Source organism: Zosterops lateralis (assembly GCF_965231275.1).
Source record: "Zosterops lateralis genome assembly, chromosome: 4".
Taxonomy (NCBI): domain Eukaryota; kingdom Metazoa; phylum Chordata; class Aves; order Passeriformes; family Zosteropidae; genus Zosterops; species Zosterops lateralis.
This window is the reverse complement of record NC_139765.1, coordinates 66,606,137-66,624,088: the sequence shown is the minus strand read 5'-3', so window position 1 is coordinate 66,624,088 and position 17,952 is coordinate 66,606,137. Positions and strand designations below refer to the sequence as shown.

General features: G+C 42.6%; 1 protein-coding gene across 1 annotated transcript in view; it reads left to right on the top strand.

Moving 5' to 3' along the window:
• Window positions 1-17,952, top strand: part of ELAPOR2 (endosome-lysosome associated apoptosis and autophagy regulator family member 2) — a 95,860-nt gene that overhangs the window by 38,148 nt on the left and 39,760 nt on the right. Inside the window, exon 2 of the mRNA XM_083860592.1 lies at window positions 9,900-10,020. The gene's annotated coding sequence lies outside the window, so the exon portion shown is untranslated. The remainder of the gene's footprint in view (window positions 1-9,899; window positions 10,021-17,952) is intronic.

Genomic DNA, 17,952 nt, shown 5'->3' with positions numbered 1-17,952 from the left:
TGCAAGGCAGGGGAGTGAAGACTTCTCTGAGGCTCCACAAGCAAGCCAGCAGTTGGTGAAGGAGGACTTATACCATGATAATCTGCCTGTGTATTGTAAAAGAGACCCAACTCTGTTTGCCAAAGGATTTAATGTCTCCTGCTGTTTTTACAAGGTGCCATTTGCTACATCCATCTCATGCCTTATCTGAGATGAGTTACAGCCCTCACTCCCCCATCTCCAAATCACCCAAGTCAACCTATGGAGGGACAATGGAGCAGGGTGGGAGGTTTAACTCCTCCTTTCTCCTTTAGGAAAAGGATATTTTAGGTGTTAAGATACAATGCAAACGTGTATCATCATGTCTGAATTTCTTCCTGATGGCTTTCCTGCAAGTTGCTTTTTGTAAAGCAGAGATAGGTGGTTTTGAAACAGGAATCAGCATTTCACCAAAGATGCAGTTAAAGCACAAAGCTTATTCTCTTAACTCTCAATTTTCTATGGTCTGACTGGCATTAAAAAGTCTCTCTTTGATGAAGATTTGTAAGGCTTTGTTGCTAAGAACCAGAATATGCATTTGGAAATTCTATTGAGTGGCTTTGGAGATGTGTATCCCTAGAGACTGTGTTAATTTCCATATTCATTAAAATGTTCTGTGGTGCCTGAGAGACCCAAACCCTTGAATAATACAGCTGTGGACGCTGGGAAAGGAGACATCAGAATCAAGGAGTACTTTTTCCATCACTTTAATCCAGTCTAAGTCTGTGTGACCAATAGGTCAATCCTGCTCCTGACTGAAAATGCTATTTTTCCTCTGTCCCATCTTTCTGCCTTGGCCAGCCATTGCCACTCCTTCCTGTGTCCACAGCAGTGCTGACACAGTGTGCAGGGAGCTGTTCTGCTGAAAAGTAGGGGAAAAAATGACTTTATGATGGATCAGGTTCTTTTTAGATGTAGTGCTGACACAAGGGAAAAGAAAAATGTAGTTTGAGGCAGGCAAAGTGCTCAATACTTCTTATTAGCTTATTAAGCCATCACTGGAGATGGCTCTGCAAATACAGTTTGGCTGAAAATAATCTTTTTGAGGGCCATTTTGTGCCTTCCTGTAGAATTTTCTCTTTGGTATCACCTTCCATGAAATTCAATGGGATTATTTTAAAAGGGAGAAAGGGTTTTGCCTTCTCTGGAGCTTCACTTGCAGGGATGACAATGACCATTACCTGTTATTTAAACAACATCAGAGTGATGAGTACACGAGCTGGTTAACTGTGGCTCATCCTGTTGTCCTTTGAAGTAGATGGATATCTTCTATTGACTTAATTGGGCAAGAGATAAGGCACTGGATGAAAGAGATAGTGTTTTACTAGAGGCTGCTTGTTTCTGCAGGTTGCAAAAATAAATAAGCCCAGACACTTTCAAAGATGACTGAGCTTTGGCTGCACATAGCTTTTTTTGTGAAGTTTTATTTAAAAGAAAAATAAATTTCTCATAGTCAAAGGGCTGCTGGCTGACCTGACCTTTTCAAACTGAAAATGGTCCCTGAAAGGAAAAATAAGGTAATGATAATAAAAACTCACCTAGCCATTACTAGACTGCTGCTAGAAGGGATTGGCAAAGACTGGAGAAGTGTCAGAGTGAAAAAACACCATCTCTGCTGGAAGATGACAGTCTCTGACCTGGCTGGTGCCCTGTGAGGGTGGAGAAATCTCCACTGATTCCAGCCAGAGTGAGGGTGCCTGACAGCCAAGAGCAGAACTGTTCAAAACACAGATCTGTAGTTTCTTGCAGTTGATGCTGTGTTACATAGGAATGTACTGTCCTTAAGAAACTATCCTCAACAAATCATGTAATAAATATATATAAATGTATAACATAGTAAATGCAATTTCTTGGAGGGAAGTAGGCAGCCTTTGGGGCCAGCCATGCTCTCTGATGTCTTTATATGCTGAAATTGTGTCTTTTGGGCTGTGCTTTTCAACAAATAAACCCTTCACCCCCACGTATTTCTCCCAGCCCTTCTGCTCAGCTCCTTTGCTGATGATATCTGCTTCATTAGCTGCCTGATGAATAGTCTGAGTACATTAGCATCATTTTATTGAGCCAATAACTATGAGCTTCACCCTGCAGAGCTGTGCAATATCCAGCACTGAGAGGTTTCTAAAAGGTTAGGCAAACTTCTGTCAGGAATGGTTTAGGTGTGGGGGGCAAGAACATGGACTAAATGGCTTCTGAAATGCCCTTCTAACCCTGCAATCTCTTAATTTAAAACCCTGCTATAGTAATAGTACATGATTTCTGTGACAAGCATATCTGAGAGGCTTAGTTGAGAGGTGGACTGGAGGCTGCACCAACCCATTCAAAGTGTCCATGGCAGTCCAGCAGGTGACAGCTGGGTCCAGCAGGAAGAAACAGCAAGGCCCACCTAACCTCAGATACTTGTGTGCAAAGGAGTCTGTACAAACTCTGCAGCTGTGGAGGGAGATGCAGTTCATGTGTCCTACTCTGAACATCTGGGATATGCTGGAACCACCTCCAGGTTCTCTCTCTGGTGATCATCATCCCGTGCTGCAGCAGCTTCACCAAGAGCAAAGAAAGTCCTTTGACCTGGTTAGTGTGAGAGCTCAATGCCTTTTTCATTCCCAGTGGGACACAGTATTCATCCAAACACTTTTTTATCTCTTGTTGTTTGTAAACATTGCTAAGGGTTGTCTCTGTCTTCCTCCTGCTGTGGGAGCTGCTCATGGCTCTCTGAACTTCAGCCACCATTCTCCAGACATCTGTCCACTGTAGGTCACTCTACTCACTGGCCTAGGGCTGGACATTTATTTTAACACATTTGGGTTAGAATTCTGGTTTACATTTAAATAGGTTATATAAAAACTTAGTAAAATGTCATTTATTCTGAATCCTTGCAAATATTGATGATATATTTTTGCTGAATTCTGGCTTTCATTCAGTAAACCTCTTTAGTTCATCTTTAATTTGCAGATGGCTTTGGCAGTGTTCCAACCTCAGCTTCTGGTGGTTGAAACCTGGTGCTTGAATTAGATTCAGGATGCAAATAGGCTGATTTTGAGAAAGTCTGAATATATGCAGCTGCTTTGTGAAGTTCTAAGTAATGCAATTAGGACTGGGATTCTTACTGCCAAAACAGCCTCAAATGAATTAGGGGTCCAGAAAAGAGAAATGTGGCAGAATACACATAAATGTCTTTAGGAATTTGGGGATTTAGGAATAATTGAAAGCCTGGCTCAAAATTTCAGCTGAAAATCACTGATATAAGTAATTTCAAAGGAGATGAAAGAGGAATGTGCTCATGTTGGAGAGAAGTGTAGAGCTGGGCATTAGGTCTGGAGGAGTGATGTGACAGCCCTGCTGACACAAGGGTCTGCAGCATCCTTATGGTCTGGGGTGATAGGAGCACCGAGGGGCAGCAGGGATATTTGGGATATAACTACAAATAATGAGCAAGGTAAAAGAGGAGGAAGGGCTAGAAGCTCAAAACTAACAAGGAATGGGAACTTGTTTCTCTTTTTCAAAGAGCCTGAATTAGAAGAGACTGATAAGCAGCCCTTGAAAGCTCTGGAGCAGTCTCAAAGTGTTGAAAGCATAGTCCCTGAGTGTGCTAATGCTGTGGATGCCAGACATGGGAAACAGCCACGCAGGGAGAATGCCATGTCTCTGCATCTGCTGTCTTTTGGGGTGACATTTCTTGGTGTAGCAGGGAAGTGAAAATGTTGACTCATTTTCATTGAGATTAGTCAGGGGAAAATCACAGTAGTGCTCAGTGAGCTTGGGTTCCCTTCTTACCTCTGTCTGTAATCATTCTTTCCTTAAAAGAGGCTTTTATTTGTGAGGAAAGTTGAGGGGGTTTTTAATAAATACGCAGCTAATCCTCATTGTATGTGTAAATATAGACAGCACAGAGGTCTGTAAAGATTATGGATGCCCCTTTTGGCAAGCAGTATCTTTTAATAGCGTTGTGTGCAGCTAATCGGGTTCAGCAAAGTATCAGTGGAACAAGAAGGGAAGGAGTAAGTGTCAGACCTCTTGAGAGTTGTTGGTTAGTAATATTGGCCAGGTAGCATAGAAGATTTTTTTTTTTTTTTTTAAATTTTTGGTTTTTAGTTGGCTCGGTGATGTCTGTGGTTGGAAAACAACATGAGTAGAGCAAGCTGTTAAATTGCAGGAGCCTTTTACTATTGCATTTCATAACAGATTTGGTAAATGCTCCTGGGCTTCATCCAGTGTTTTCTGCCCAGACTCTGTTCAGTGCATTGGGAACTGGTTGTAAGGACTTGTGCCTTCTCTGCTCTTCAGTTCTAATTAAGTGGAAGGGGTGCAAAGCATCTCCCATCTATGTGAAGGCAGGAATGAAGAAATTGGTGCAGAAAAATAGGAAAGGCACTGAGGAGGGTGTTGCTCTTTGTCATAGAGAAAGCTCATTGCCACAGGGGTTGTCTGGAAGAAGTCAGTGGAGAAGAAAACAATACTTGTAGAGTTTCAGAAGCGCCCTGAAATAGGCATTTACTTTATCTGTGCCCTGCAAATACCTGTGTCAGTCAGCTGTTGTGGAGGACTGTGAGATGTCTAGCTCAGATGTAGAGGTCTGGAAACATCCAACATTGCATGCACTGGGCCTGGGGAGCTCGGCCACTTGGTACCACTTAAAGTGAGGACAAGAATTGTATGAGATGGGGCAGTGGAGCTGCAGGAGACGTGGGGTGGGACACACCTTGCTGCGATGTTGCTCAGCCAGCTCCGGGTGGGCTGGGAGCTGTGATGCCTAAAGTTTAAGCATTCATATTTTTCAGATTCTGTGCTGCCCAGGGGTGCAGCTCTGAGCCTCGTATTAAGTGCTAGTCAGCTCTCTTTGCAGAGTAGGTAGACAAAACAAATCCTTTTCCTGCAGAAGACCAAGGACAACTTTCAGGCCCAAAAGCACAAACAATGGTGAACTGAAGGGAGGAACAAGAAGGATGAGACCTCACGACCTGAAGCTGTAATTGGACAATTAAACCCCAATATGCAAATGGACCAAAACTTATAAAAGTGTGAGACCTCGTGACAGGTGGGGCATTTTGTGACCATTCTTTGTCCACCGTGGGTGTAGCCCTGGCCAGACTCCTGTCCTGCCCAAGGTGTATCCTGGAGACCTTTCAATAAATATCTACTTTATTCACTGGCTCTGTCCAGTCTCAGTTTAAGGTCAGCCTTCCCAAGGCATCAGCTGGGGAAGGGCTGCAGAGCAGGAGGTGTGGGTGCCCCAGGGAGGCAGGAGATGTCTGCTGGAGCTTTGCACAGGATCCATGCCAGGGTGCCAGGCCCACACCATCGATCCCATATTGATGGGTTTTGGGCATGGGATGCTGGAAAAATTGTGTCGTGTTTCCCTCCCCCAGCAGAGCTGTGACCAGTGCTCCATCTCTTTGATGTTGTGTGTGTGCACAAGGGCTTCTTTTTTGTGCAGGGTGTCCTTCAAAAAGGACACTCTCTGTAGGTCAGAGAGTTTCTTATTACAGCTTTGCATGGTACTGCTGATGTGATTTCACTAATTCTCCAAGAACAATAAAGCAAAATTCAGCACAGAGTAAAGCAAACGCAGATGCCTATTTTTGGTAGCGTTTTTTAGGTTACTATTAACCTTTCATTTGAAATTTAATGCTGAGGACTACACATTGATCCTGAGCAGTTTCTTGGAACAGCATCAACTTTCCATTTAGAAAATTGCATTTTTTTCCAAGTTTAACCCTATGTGGGATGTTGTTAATTTTTTTTCTGAGAGAAACTTTCCAGTGGAAGCTTCCTCTTTGGGTGTGAAATTCAAATTGGTTTTGCCAAACCCTAGGAATTAATGATCAATAAAACAGGAAATGCTATAGGAAATTATAGCTGAACTAGGGGAGAGACATATTTTGAAGATGAAGGCCAAGTGCAGAAAAGTAATAAAACAGAGTCAGAATTACAGTTAAAAACAGGCCTGTGGCCAAATGTAAAGATATGGCATGAGTGGATGAAAGTGGGAAAAAACATTGAAAGCAAAGCCAGAGTAGTAGCTGGCAATAGATAACATCTGGCAATGGATTTGACATGAAATTCACTTCAGAGAACTGGTGGGTGAAGAAGTTTTTCTGTCATGGGGCTGGAAGTAGACAATCTTTAATGTTCCTTTCAATATAAATCATTTTACGATTCTGTGAGGAAATCCCAACATAATGGCATTTTTCCATGAGGAACAAAGGTGTAAGTGCCCCATGGTGCTGAGGTGGCTCCATGGGCAGCTTTCTATATTTGGAAGTTCAAATTCCTGAGGCAGATTAGAAGCTCTGAGCCAGGTAAGCAGCATTAATGGGCAATTTCCAGTAAACATTCCTGCAAACATTGTGTGTGATGGAAGGTGTGGGTGCTGCAGCCAAGGTGTGCTTCCAGCCCCCAGGGATGGACCTGAGCTGTGCTGGGGGCTGAGGAAATCACCATGGCTGCTAAACCAGTCTGATGGATCATGGAGCTGAGCCACAGGTTCCTGCAGTTGCATTCACCCACCATAAGTAGCCATTGGTTAATTTAAAGCTGAAGTTGTGAGCTGCTGCCCTGCCTGTGATGCAGCACAAATGTATTGTGGTTATAAAAGATGGATACAGCTGGGCCCCCAGTGTTTGTTTCATAGAGTCATTGAACCACAGAATGGTTTGTGTTGAAAAGGGAACTTGAAGGTCTAATGACAAACCCTGTGCTATGGGCAGGGACATCTCCCACTATCCCAGATTGTTCAAAGCCCCATCCAACCTGCCCTCAAACACTTCCATGGATTAGGTGTCTGTAGTTTCTCAGGACAATTCTTTTTGCAGATTCTTTGCAGAGATGTTGGAACTTGATGATCTTTAATGTTCCAACCTAGACCATTCTGTGATTCTGTGGTTCTCTGATTCTAAGAGAGTAGCAGGCAGAAGTTTTTGGAGCTATGTATGTGTGTGTGACCAAAGGCAAAAGTTAATTTGAAGAGTCCTCAATACAGTCACTAATCAGATAAACAGGCATGTCCATAGAGGTGTTTTCAGACATAAAACTGAGTTGAAAGTCAGATAGAAAACAAATGAACAAAAAAACCCCACCCCAACCACTGTTCCACAAGGGAACTGTGCATAGTACAAGGGAAAGTAATGGAAAGAAACCACAGAGAACTCTTGTTCTGCTGTACAAACTTTTTGAGTCTTGTGACTCCTCTGTGGACACAGCTGCACACAGGGATGGGGTGATCAGAGGGAATGACTTGTGTCAGGTCTATCTCTCTAGAAACCTCACCTGACTGGTTAAAGCTGGAGATGTTTCCATGGAGGGATGGAAACCTGACTCATTTGCCTGAACATGGAAGGAGAGCAGAAGCCTTTTATTCTTTATAATTTTTGTTAGTGTCCTAAATTTTGAATTCCTGTTGATAGTTGACAGTTATTTGGCCATTTAAGGGAATATTTCTGGCCAGCATGGTGTGTCCCTCACAGCTGCCCCACTTTTGGGACCCGCTTTGGCTGCAGAGGGATTTTATTGCTGGCTCAACATCACTGAAGTGTGCTTTGGGAGGATGGGTATGGCAGCAACCTGGATTGTTGACACCAAACTGCTCTCTGTATTTTTTTTTAATCTGATATTAAATAGAAAATGGATCTGAAAGTGACTCAGAGCACTTCAATATCCTTTTCTTTGCCTCACTCCAGTCTTGCATATTTAATTTAATAGATAAATTTTTCTTATGTCATATAAACTAGGAGATGAATCTATTACATTTGTGTATTCTGGTTGCCTTATAGGCATATTTCATATTGAGATGATTCAGGAGTATTTTTTTAAAGTATTCCTGAAAGATTGCATAATGAGATGAAAGGGAAAAAATACATGTTATAATTGAGTATATTTGTAGAGTTGCCAGTGTGTTATATCATATTTTATGTGTGGATCTGGGTTTGGTTTTTTTAAGACAAATAGTTTTCCTTTCCACTGTGCTGTGAGTTAGGTTTCTAAACCATTGATTGAGCTACAAAGATAAATATTCAGCCATGAAAATATTAATTCCAGGGAAATCAGATTATTATTTGCACCTGGATGCAAAATAGCAAAGGCTTTAATGATGTTTAGGTAGAACTATATTAACATCTGAATACCCCTGGAGAGCTATGGTAACAGTAGAAGTATTAAACTCACTATTGTTTGTTTTTCTGCAAATAAATGAGGAGAATTGCAAGTCTTCTCTGTGTGAGTCAACGGAATATTTGCAGGAATTAACTAATCTATATCAGAGCCAGCATGGATCAACTCTTATCCACCTGAGCCTCCTTCTTCTACACCATCTCATACAATGTCAATTGCCAGGAAAAAAACAGAAGATTGCCCCCAAATAATCCCTGTGTGCACAGAGCAGCTCCTTCTAGGGCAGTGGAATTAGGGCCTGCAGTTATGGCAGGTTTCTGCTGCCTCTTGGCTAAGGTTTGCTGTGGTGAGGATGAGCTGCACCAGCTGAATAGCTCTTGTGCTCCTGCCTTGGGCTGCAGACACGGCCACTGCCTTCCCTCCTTGGCTCATGGCCAGTCCTGGCTGGAGAAGACAAATTGAAAGGAGCCCACCAGACTTTATGGATCAGCACACCAGGCTGCCCCAAAGCTTCTCAAACATTGAGCTGTGGCTAAATTTTCCGTGGTACCATGCTTTTTCGTGGTACTTTTATGGTCCAGGAAGGGATGTGCAGTGGGGTTCTCCTGAGGAAATGGAGAAAACCCCATCCAAATTCAGTGGCTTGTTTCCCTCTGTAGCCAGTGGGGAGAAAGAAATCTTTCTAGGATGTGTTATCTCCTTGACCCCTCTGTAACAGGGGGTCAAGGAGATAACATATCCGTGTGTTTAAATAGGAACATGACCAGTGTTTTATCTTGATTAACTAGAGAGTGAGACAGAAGTGGCTTTGCCCATATGGAACCATCTTGTGGAGCTTGCCCCAGGGCATGTCATTTGAGCATGGGTCTGTTCCCTCTGAAGGTTATTCACCATTTCTCCCAGCTCCACCCAAACTGGTTGAAAAATTAGATGTTGCTGAGGTTTATTTTAATCACGAACTTCTGGGCTATGAATTTGAAAACAGAGCTATAAACACAAAATTAAAAATGTAATTAAATGTGAGTCTAGATTTTATATGGGATCTGAATCAATACTATTAATTTGACAAATAGCGAATATTCTTTCCTAGCTAATGCTAGGAAGTTTCTTACTCTTTTTCTGAGAGTAAGAAACTCTTTTACTGAGACTACTCTTTTACTGAGTCTGCCCAGGGCTTATCTCAGCCACAGAGACCATGGGACTGATCTCCCCCTCACATCATCATTCTGCCTTGAGGTACTCCTCAGAGCTGACCTTGGATGACATTTTCAGAGGTATTCCAATACTGGCTTTGTCTGCCCTAATTTGCCTCTGAAACTGACAAAGAGGGAAAGGCACTTGCAGAAGGATTCATTCCATCCATTTTACACATCCAGCCTATCATGGGATGACTTGTATTCTGAGTATGGCTTATTCCACTGATCAAAGAGGAAGCCTCTTTGGCTGCTGCAGATCAGATACTCTGATGGACAGAAAATTTTGATCAATCTTGCTCTTAGAGACTGGGAAAAAATTTTCTAGTGGAATCTGCGTCCTGTCTATCAAGTGCTTTTGCAAATCCCACCTTCTGCCCTAACATTTGTACTGCACAGCATCTGATGAGAGCTGTGCTTGCTCTGTGATGATCCACGGCAATCATCAAAGCTGCACGGCATGTTTCACGCCAGCCACTTCCCCTCTGGTTTAATTACAACTGAGCTTGCTAATCCCAGTCTTGATTAATGAGCTTAATATGCAAATGTTATGATGAAACTGAAACTCTTTGTAATTGCTTGCAGACAGATTATCACTTCGAGTACACGGAGTGCGACAGCAGCGGCTCCAGGTGGAGGGTGGCTGTCCCGAATCCGTCAGTGGAGTGCTCTGGACTACCTGACCCCGTGAGAGGGAAGGAATGCAGTACGTTGTGACTCTTCATTTTACAGACTGTTACTGGCTTTTTGTGCTGTTTGCATTTGTGGGCCTTCCTAGGTCTGTCACTGATGTCCTGAGTTTCCCTGAGTTGTCCTTCCCCTCTGTACTGGTTTGGAAGCAAAAGCAGTGAGAGACCCCAAGTCAGAAATACAGTTAATTAGGAGGGGGAAAAAAAGTGAAATAAAATAAATAAAAAGCAATAGTACAAAAGACCCCTGACAGAATCAGAACACAACCTGATAACCCTGTTAGTTAGGGTAGTGGTAGCAGTCCAGATGAAGTGGTCTTATTGAAGAATGATCCCATAGAAAGGCTGGTAACTCTTGTCCTCTGGGAATCCAGTGGGTAAGGGCTTCCTGTGCTGTCTCAAATCCCAGATTATATCCAGGTGGGACTACTTGGCTCCTCCCCCTGGGCAGAGCATCTCACAATGGAATGATATCATTCTGTGAGTCATGGTCCTTGATGGCCCATTAAACAGAGATAGATCCTGGAGGGAGTTACCTGTGAGTCATGCATTAAGGCATTGATGGGCCATTTACAGAAGATAGTTTGGAGGGAGGGGGCAAGGGAAACACTGCCCCACCTGGTTTCAACAGCTCATGAAGATGGTGATAGAATGCATACTTTGGGCACATCTTATATTGTAACCTAGGACACCCTCCAACTCAGCTTTCTGTCTCCTGGAGATGTGGAGCAGGGATTGGATTGTCTTTGCAGTGTATCCCTGCAAGTCACTGTCTGCTACAGGTACCCTTTTATGCTGATTCACAGACGAGGCACCTCTATGACAGCACCCCCTGAAGAGATGGAGTTGCTTGTCTTGAGCTGCCCTGCTCTCCAGTTCTGCAGCTCTCCAGTCCATTTATAGCTGTATTGGCCAAAATGGTGACCAGCAGTGGTCAAACTGTATTTGCATAGTGTCCACATTCTCATTATGTTCATTATTTAGCTAATTCATAAGCTGAATGCATAGGGAATGGTAAATGTCTTATTTGCCTGAGTTATTTTTGTGATGGAGCTCCTGCATTTTATTTATTTATGCGTTTATTTTTTTACAACTTGGAGTGTTTTCATATCACTTCGTTCTGCGTTTTTTTAAATGTTGAAACAGTTCTTTGCATCTGGGGATATAAACAAACTGCTGCTCTGCAAACACATCCCTCACTGTTTTGTAGCTTCCCAGTCTGAAAGCTCTTTCCCATTACACTTCCTTGCTCTAGCACTTCTCTCCACAAAAGATCCTCGCAGTAATTTATACCAGGGGGTATAAATTATTGTATCTGACAAACAGGATGAACAGTGGCAACATCTTTTCAGTTCTATTGCAGCAGATGTCAGATTTACTCCCTTCTGACTCTCCTCCTCTAAAGGTTTATTTTCATTTCTTTATGTTCCAGTGTGAGGTACATAAATGTTTTCTGTAGCAGTGTTGATCACTGGAAGGTTTCTAACTGCTTGCAAGTATCATTTGAGAATGTGTCATTCCTGGTATTTGGATTTAGTTTCCAAGGTTTTAGATGGGGAATCTCTGTGTATCCTTAGGATGTGCTTTTTCAATTACAGAAATACAGACCTGAGAAGCACCTCAGGTGATCCCATAATTCATCCTCCAGCCCAAATAGCTATAGTGGAAATTACTGTTATTCATGGCTGATGTTTGGCTGGACTGTTTTCAGGCACGTCTTGTGATGAAGAGCCCACAAGCTCTCCAGATATTTGTTCATATATTTAGTTCTTTTCATTTTCCCTCCTGTTAAAGATTTTTCTGCTGTTGAATCTCCCTTGTTATACTTCAAGCCTATCATTTTTTGCTGCCTGCACTATAAAGGAGCAGATAGTCTTATTTCTTCTGCTGCACAACCACTTTTGGTGTACCCTGGAGGACATAGGTACAACTCATTTTTTCTGTTGTACGTTATCTCTTCTTAAATCTTGTGATAAATGGTTTAAGTCCAGCAACATTACACTATCCTCTACTTTCTATAGATTTTGAAAAATGGTTCCTTTCCCTCTTCATCTTCTATTGTTTGTGCCTGTTTCTGGTCTTAAAACAATTCCAATGAGAATTCAGTTGGTTTATAACAATAGATGAGTCTGTCTTCTCAATATCTGGCCCCTGCTGGACAAGGTGAAAACTTTTCCCAGTGGATGGGCTCTGATATTATACACCAAAATACAGGATTCTGTTAAATACACTGGAAAACTCATCTCCTTGTTGTAGTGTTGCTGTTAAATCCCATGGCAATTCAGCTGGTTTGAGAAGCAATCAGATATTTGACTTTTTTACTGAACCCCTCAGATCTCATCTCCCTGGACTCTTGGAGTTCTATCTTTTTTTTTTCTGTCTGTAGTAAATTAACTGGCTTCAGGGGCTGTCTGGCTATGTTCTGATGGCAAAAGTAATTTGAGGTTTTCTCATCTCTTAGTCTTTCACCTTTTGCTTAAAGAAACACCTGTCTTTCAGCCTGAAAACATGAATCTGCCAACAGCAGCCAGTCGCTGTAGGAGTGTGTAGGGAACACCTTTGACATTCAGCTTGGTTATTAATGTATTAACGTGGTGGTTTTTACTGTAAAATATTTTAACCAGCATAGAGTTTGGCTGACAGTCCATTCTCCATGGGTGGGATAAACTGGGAGAGGCAGATTTTGAAAAGTAGCTGCCCTACAAATCTCTGGAGTTTTCACATGGGAGTCTGTTGTTGATGATGAATTGTGTTGAAAATGCTGACAGATATCTCCTTACTGTCTTGTTGTATTCTCTAAGCTGGTGGTTTCTGTCTCATCTGACAATACAGCAGCTGTACCAAGGACATCTTACACTAAAAGCATGAATTTCTGCAGCCTAAGGAAAAGAAAAGGTTCTGTATCTGAGTCTTCTACAACTCATGTTCTTAGTGGATTGTGTGCAGAGTGAGATTTGTGCTGCAGGCTTGGTCAGGGGTTGCATACAACTCACATTAATGGCTCCTTGAGATGCCTTCCTTCTCTCTTAGGCTGGTGCTGTTTTATCCCAAGGTCTATCATGAAATGCCAGAACTAACCCATATCCTCTGAGCTGAGTCTTTCTGGACATTCTTTAAATTTATTCAGACTCTCCTACATCTTGCAGGTCCTATCCTATGCCAGGACATATGAACTGGGGCTTGTTTTGGCATTTTGCAGAATCCTGAAGTCACTTGGGTCTCTCTTTGGTCTTCAACCTGCAGCATCAGGGCCTACAGTAAAATCACCCTGGGTAGGACAATTTCCAGCTTCCAATTTCCTCCTTCCAGAGGTCTGTTATCTTTAGAAGTTTTGTTCAGCATCTATTAGTCCTGAGATACCCTGTGGCCAACTATGTCTCTGCTTTTAAGAGAGGGTTGCACTTGTATAGCAGTTGCAGTTGTAAAGCAGCATGAGCTCTTAGGGCTTTTTTTTGTCTCCTTGAGGTTGGTAGAGCCCTCAGTGGACACAGTGGTATGAGGGAATGTGTATGAGAAAGTGAGTTTTTTTGGAACACATCTGCCATCACTGCTGACTTCACAATGTTTGCAGTTGTTTTCATCTACTCAGAAATGCTGTCGCTTGAGAATATCTGCCACTGATCTTCACTGCTCCCTGAAAAGAGAAGTGATGTGCAGGTTGTCATTAATTTTGAGTCCTGAGAATACTGTGCCAACCTCTCCTCCTTCCAAATGCTCAGCAGTTGTTCTCTTAAAATTGTGCCTGAACTAGAAATTTCAAAGACAGTATAACAATATGTTAAATGTCTCCTGCTCTGTAAATACGTCTAGACTGTGGCCTCCAGCGGAGTGGAAAGACACTTGAGATTGCTAAAAATGTGTTAGCTCAGGTGCTTCCCATATCTGGAGCAATTGAACTGTGGCATCAGAGCTCAGTTGGTGTCTTGAGATGTGCTCGTTTGCAGGATGTTGTGTTTTACTGCTTTTCATTTGAATGAAACCATTTAAATTAGGTTGGATGTCTCTGTGCTGTGCTTCTCTTTTGAAGCACAGAAGCACCCTGTAAATCACAGCTGACTTTGTCCTGCTGAGCACAGCCTCAACATTCCCTGAAACTGCTGTAGGCTCCGAAACCTGACAGGATTCTACCCTGGTTTTGAGTCTTCAGAAACTTAATCAGCAGAGTTTACCTGCAGAGAAGACAGTGTCCTCTGAGAAAGTCATGGGATGCACAGTAGAAAGGACTGTCATATTTTGACTGCTTTATGACCTGGTTACTAAGAGGAAGGATTTTTATGCTTTTATTCTGTCCATGAGCACAGAGCAGCACAATGATCCACCTTCCCCTCCTGCCCTCCCCATTTCTCTCATGTAGATGGTAGGTGGGAAGGGAGGAGGAGGCTCACATGAGAGATTTTTGTGGTGCTGTAGGAGGTCCTGCTATGCAGTGACCCAGATCTGTGAGGGAAGCTGCAGTGGCAGCTCTGCAGTTGCAAGGCACTGGGACAATGTGCCCTGTTCTGTATTTCACTCCCCTCTATTTTTTGCTGTTCTCCCTGCTCTATGGGGCTGCAGTCATCATCACTTCCAGAGCCTGTAGCCTGTGTTTTCCCATTCAGTGTGGTGTGGTACCTCAGTTGTCACCCTGTGGGGCTGGGCTAGGTCTGGACAGGCCATGGCATGGCCACACCAGACTGCTTGGACACCTCTCTCAGGTTTCTGTTTGTTCAGAGCTGAGTCACATTTTTGATGCTGCCACATCGTGGTTGCAAAAGTTCCTCTGAAGAGATGCATTAAAAGTCCAGAAAGATTTTGGCTAGGGAAAAGGTAATATTTATTACTCCTAGAGCTGCTCTGACTCTCCTCTGCTTCCCATTTCAGATGTCCCCTCTGGGCATCTTCCCAGTACTGTTCAGGAGGTTAGGTACATACATGGAGGTGGGGGTGGCAGACACAGAGTCTCCTTCAGCAGAATCCAGACCTCTGAATCACTCCTGACAGTTGGGAATGTGCTTTACTAATTTGATCTCCTTCATTTTTAATTACCACAGATCTCCCTCTGATCCCTTCATGAGTCTGATAGCAGGAAGGGAATTTAGCTGATAAGGATCACTGCCATCAGGGCAGTTGCTTGGCTTTTTGAATGGAAAATACTGATGGCAGTCCAAGGGAGCAGCTTGCTTTAGGGCTGAGCCCTTGTCTGCACTCCCTTATGGCTGGTCTCTCTGGGAGCCCTTTGTTTTGGTGTGGGGCTGTAGGCAGTGTCTAATGGGGACTTTTTGGGATTTGGCAGTGGGAGCAGCACTTGGCATGGTGCTCCTGCTGACACTGCACTGCAGTCTGTTTGTGTGGCCACCATCAGGCTCTTCTGCCAGCCTGACCATATGCTGCATGTTTTCACTCCAGAGTCTGAATTTGGAGCCTTCCTTCCTTCCTTCCTTCCTTCCTTCCTTCCTTCCTTCCTTCCTTCCTTCCTTCCTTCCTTCCTTCCTTCAGGGTGTTCTCAGGTGCACTGTTATTCTCATCTCAGCAGAATTTTTGCCAAAAAAAAATCCTTAAAGGCTTCACATTTTGATCTCAATATGATCAATATGATTTTGAAATATTAACTCTCTTATTCCACAGCATATTAGTTATTTTTTACTGTCCTAGGCAAGAATGGGCTGTACCTTATCTCATAAATATCTCCTCATTTTGTAGTGGTGTGTGCATAATAAAGAAACTATAGTGAAAACATTAGAGCATTTTTAAAGGAGTTGGATGTTAAGGAGGAAAAAGTGCTGATAGGGTCATTATTCTAGTCAGCATCAAAATGCCAGCTGTATCAGGAAGATTTCTTAAGAAAAGAGACAGAAAGGAAATGTTGATAATACAGAGGAACTTGATCAAATTATTGGAATAGGATGCCCATGAAGGTGGTGGAATCACCATCCCTGCAAGTGTTGAGCAACCATGTAGGTGTGGCACTTGGGGACATGGTTTAGTGGTGGAATTGGCAGTGTTGGGTTAATGGTTGGACTTGATGCTTTTAGAGGTCTTTTCCAACCTTAATGATTCTGTCATTCTGTGGCTCTGCTTAGCAAAGTGCACCTTTACCTGGTGCCACTAAGGTGGGAGCAACTTCTTTGAAATCAGAAATGTTCTTCAGTTTTGAAGTCAGTTATGTGAGCCTGCAGTGAATGAGAAATTGGTGAAAAGCCCCATCGACTTCAGAAAATAGACTGTCCTCAATTACAGTGGGCTTTATTGGAGTCTGAGAGCAAAAATTGACCTGATTTATTGCTATAGAGCTGTGTTTGTTGAGTGTATTCTAACTTGTGTAATCTGCTCCCAGGATACCACAGGAGGAGATACTCGTCTTCCTGCTAATTGCAGACTCAATTAACCAAAATGACCTTTTTAAGGCTGTACACTTTATTACACTTTAGGGTAATTTAAGTGATCAGCAGGAGTTTTAGTGTTTTTCTTTCATAACATAAAACTTAAATGAAGGTTTTGAGTTTGATGTTCTCTCAGTCTTTGGTAAAGTTGGATATCCCAAACAGGTAAGAAAGAACTCGTTCTGCTTCTAACTCCCCTGAAGTCAGTGGGCATCTGCAAATTTTGTGTGCACACGCATATTAATGCAGGGCTGCCATGGAGCAAAGCTGTTCAGCTAGCAGGGGTGTGCACAGCACAGTTTGAGAGTTGCTACTAAAAGGCTGTGATCTAGCAAAGCACTCGAGCAGATGTTTATTCCTATTCCTCTTAGAGCATCCCTGCTAATTCATGTTCCTAACTCCTGTCAGGTATGTGAGTTTTACTGATAGTATTATGTTTCTCACCTGGGCTGAAGCTTGAGGCTAAACTTCACAGCTTTTCCATGTGGATTGATACCCTAAGAGTTTTACAAGTATTTTTCCCAGAATTTTTACTCTGTGCATGAGCAAGACACTGTCTTTGCAGAACAAGTCACATTGTTGGGGTGTTGAAGCACAGATTCGAAACAAAATAGGTAAATAGTTAAAAATCTGAAGAGTTTGCACTGAACCTTCAGAATTTAATTCTCTTCTCTGGAGAAGAGATACTGGGAGCTGCATGTTGATGTGTGTGTACTCAGTTTATGAAGGGAAAGGTTGTCCTTAGTGTCTTTTGATGAATTCTTCACCTTGTTTATGTATGCAATGTAATTTAAAAAGTTAAAAACAAATTCCTCTGAGTCACTAATTTCTCTTTCAGTAGGAGCAGCTGGCAAGACCTTGAGATTTGTTATGGCTTGGTAGAGTGATGAGGGGCAAGGACTGTGTGTGTGTGCGCAGAGAACATCAAATAGCACTAGAGCCACTTTGGGTGATGAGCAATCAGAATATGCCTGATGGAGTCAGTAGGGGCTGGAGAGCTGCTCACCCATCTCCAGATCTGTTTCCTGCCATCTCCAGTGGGATGGCTGCTGAAACCCTGGTAGCAAATGTGCTTCCTAACCTCTTGGTGATCACTGTCTTCCTGCTCCCTACACCACTCTGTCATGAATTGATTATTTTCATTCCAAACCCACACCTTTCAGTGTCCAGATGATGCAATACTGTGATAATAAAAATGTCCTATGTGCCAGGCCAGCTGGGGAAGACAGGCGAACTGAAAAAAGCTTTGCTCTATTTCATTATTTTTTGGATAAAAGGAAATACTGTTTATTCCTATGAAATGCGAAAGTCTTCCACAGAAGGTACTCTTCCCCAAGTTCTAGCTATCTGGTTTCAGTGTGATCACATTTCAAGCCTAAACAGCCTAGACAGACCTTTTTTTTTATTTTTTAATTAAGATTCAGTCTAGTTCCTGGTAACACATTGGGAAATAATGACTGAAGAAAACGAACATCAATTATTCACAGTCTATTGGAGAAGCCTCATATAAATTATTCACAGAAGACATTCTGAAGCTGGCGAGATTATAGGAAACATTAATAATAAACCAATGATTTCCTCTCATCCTTC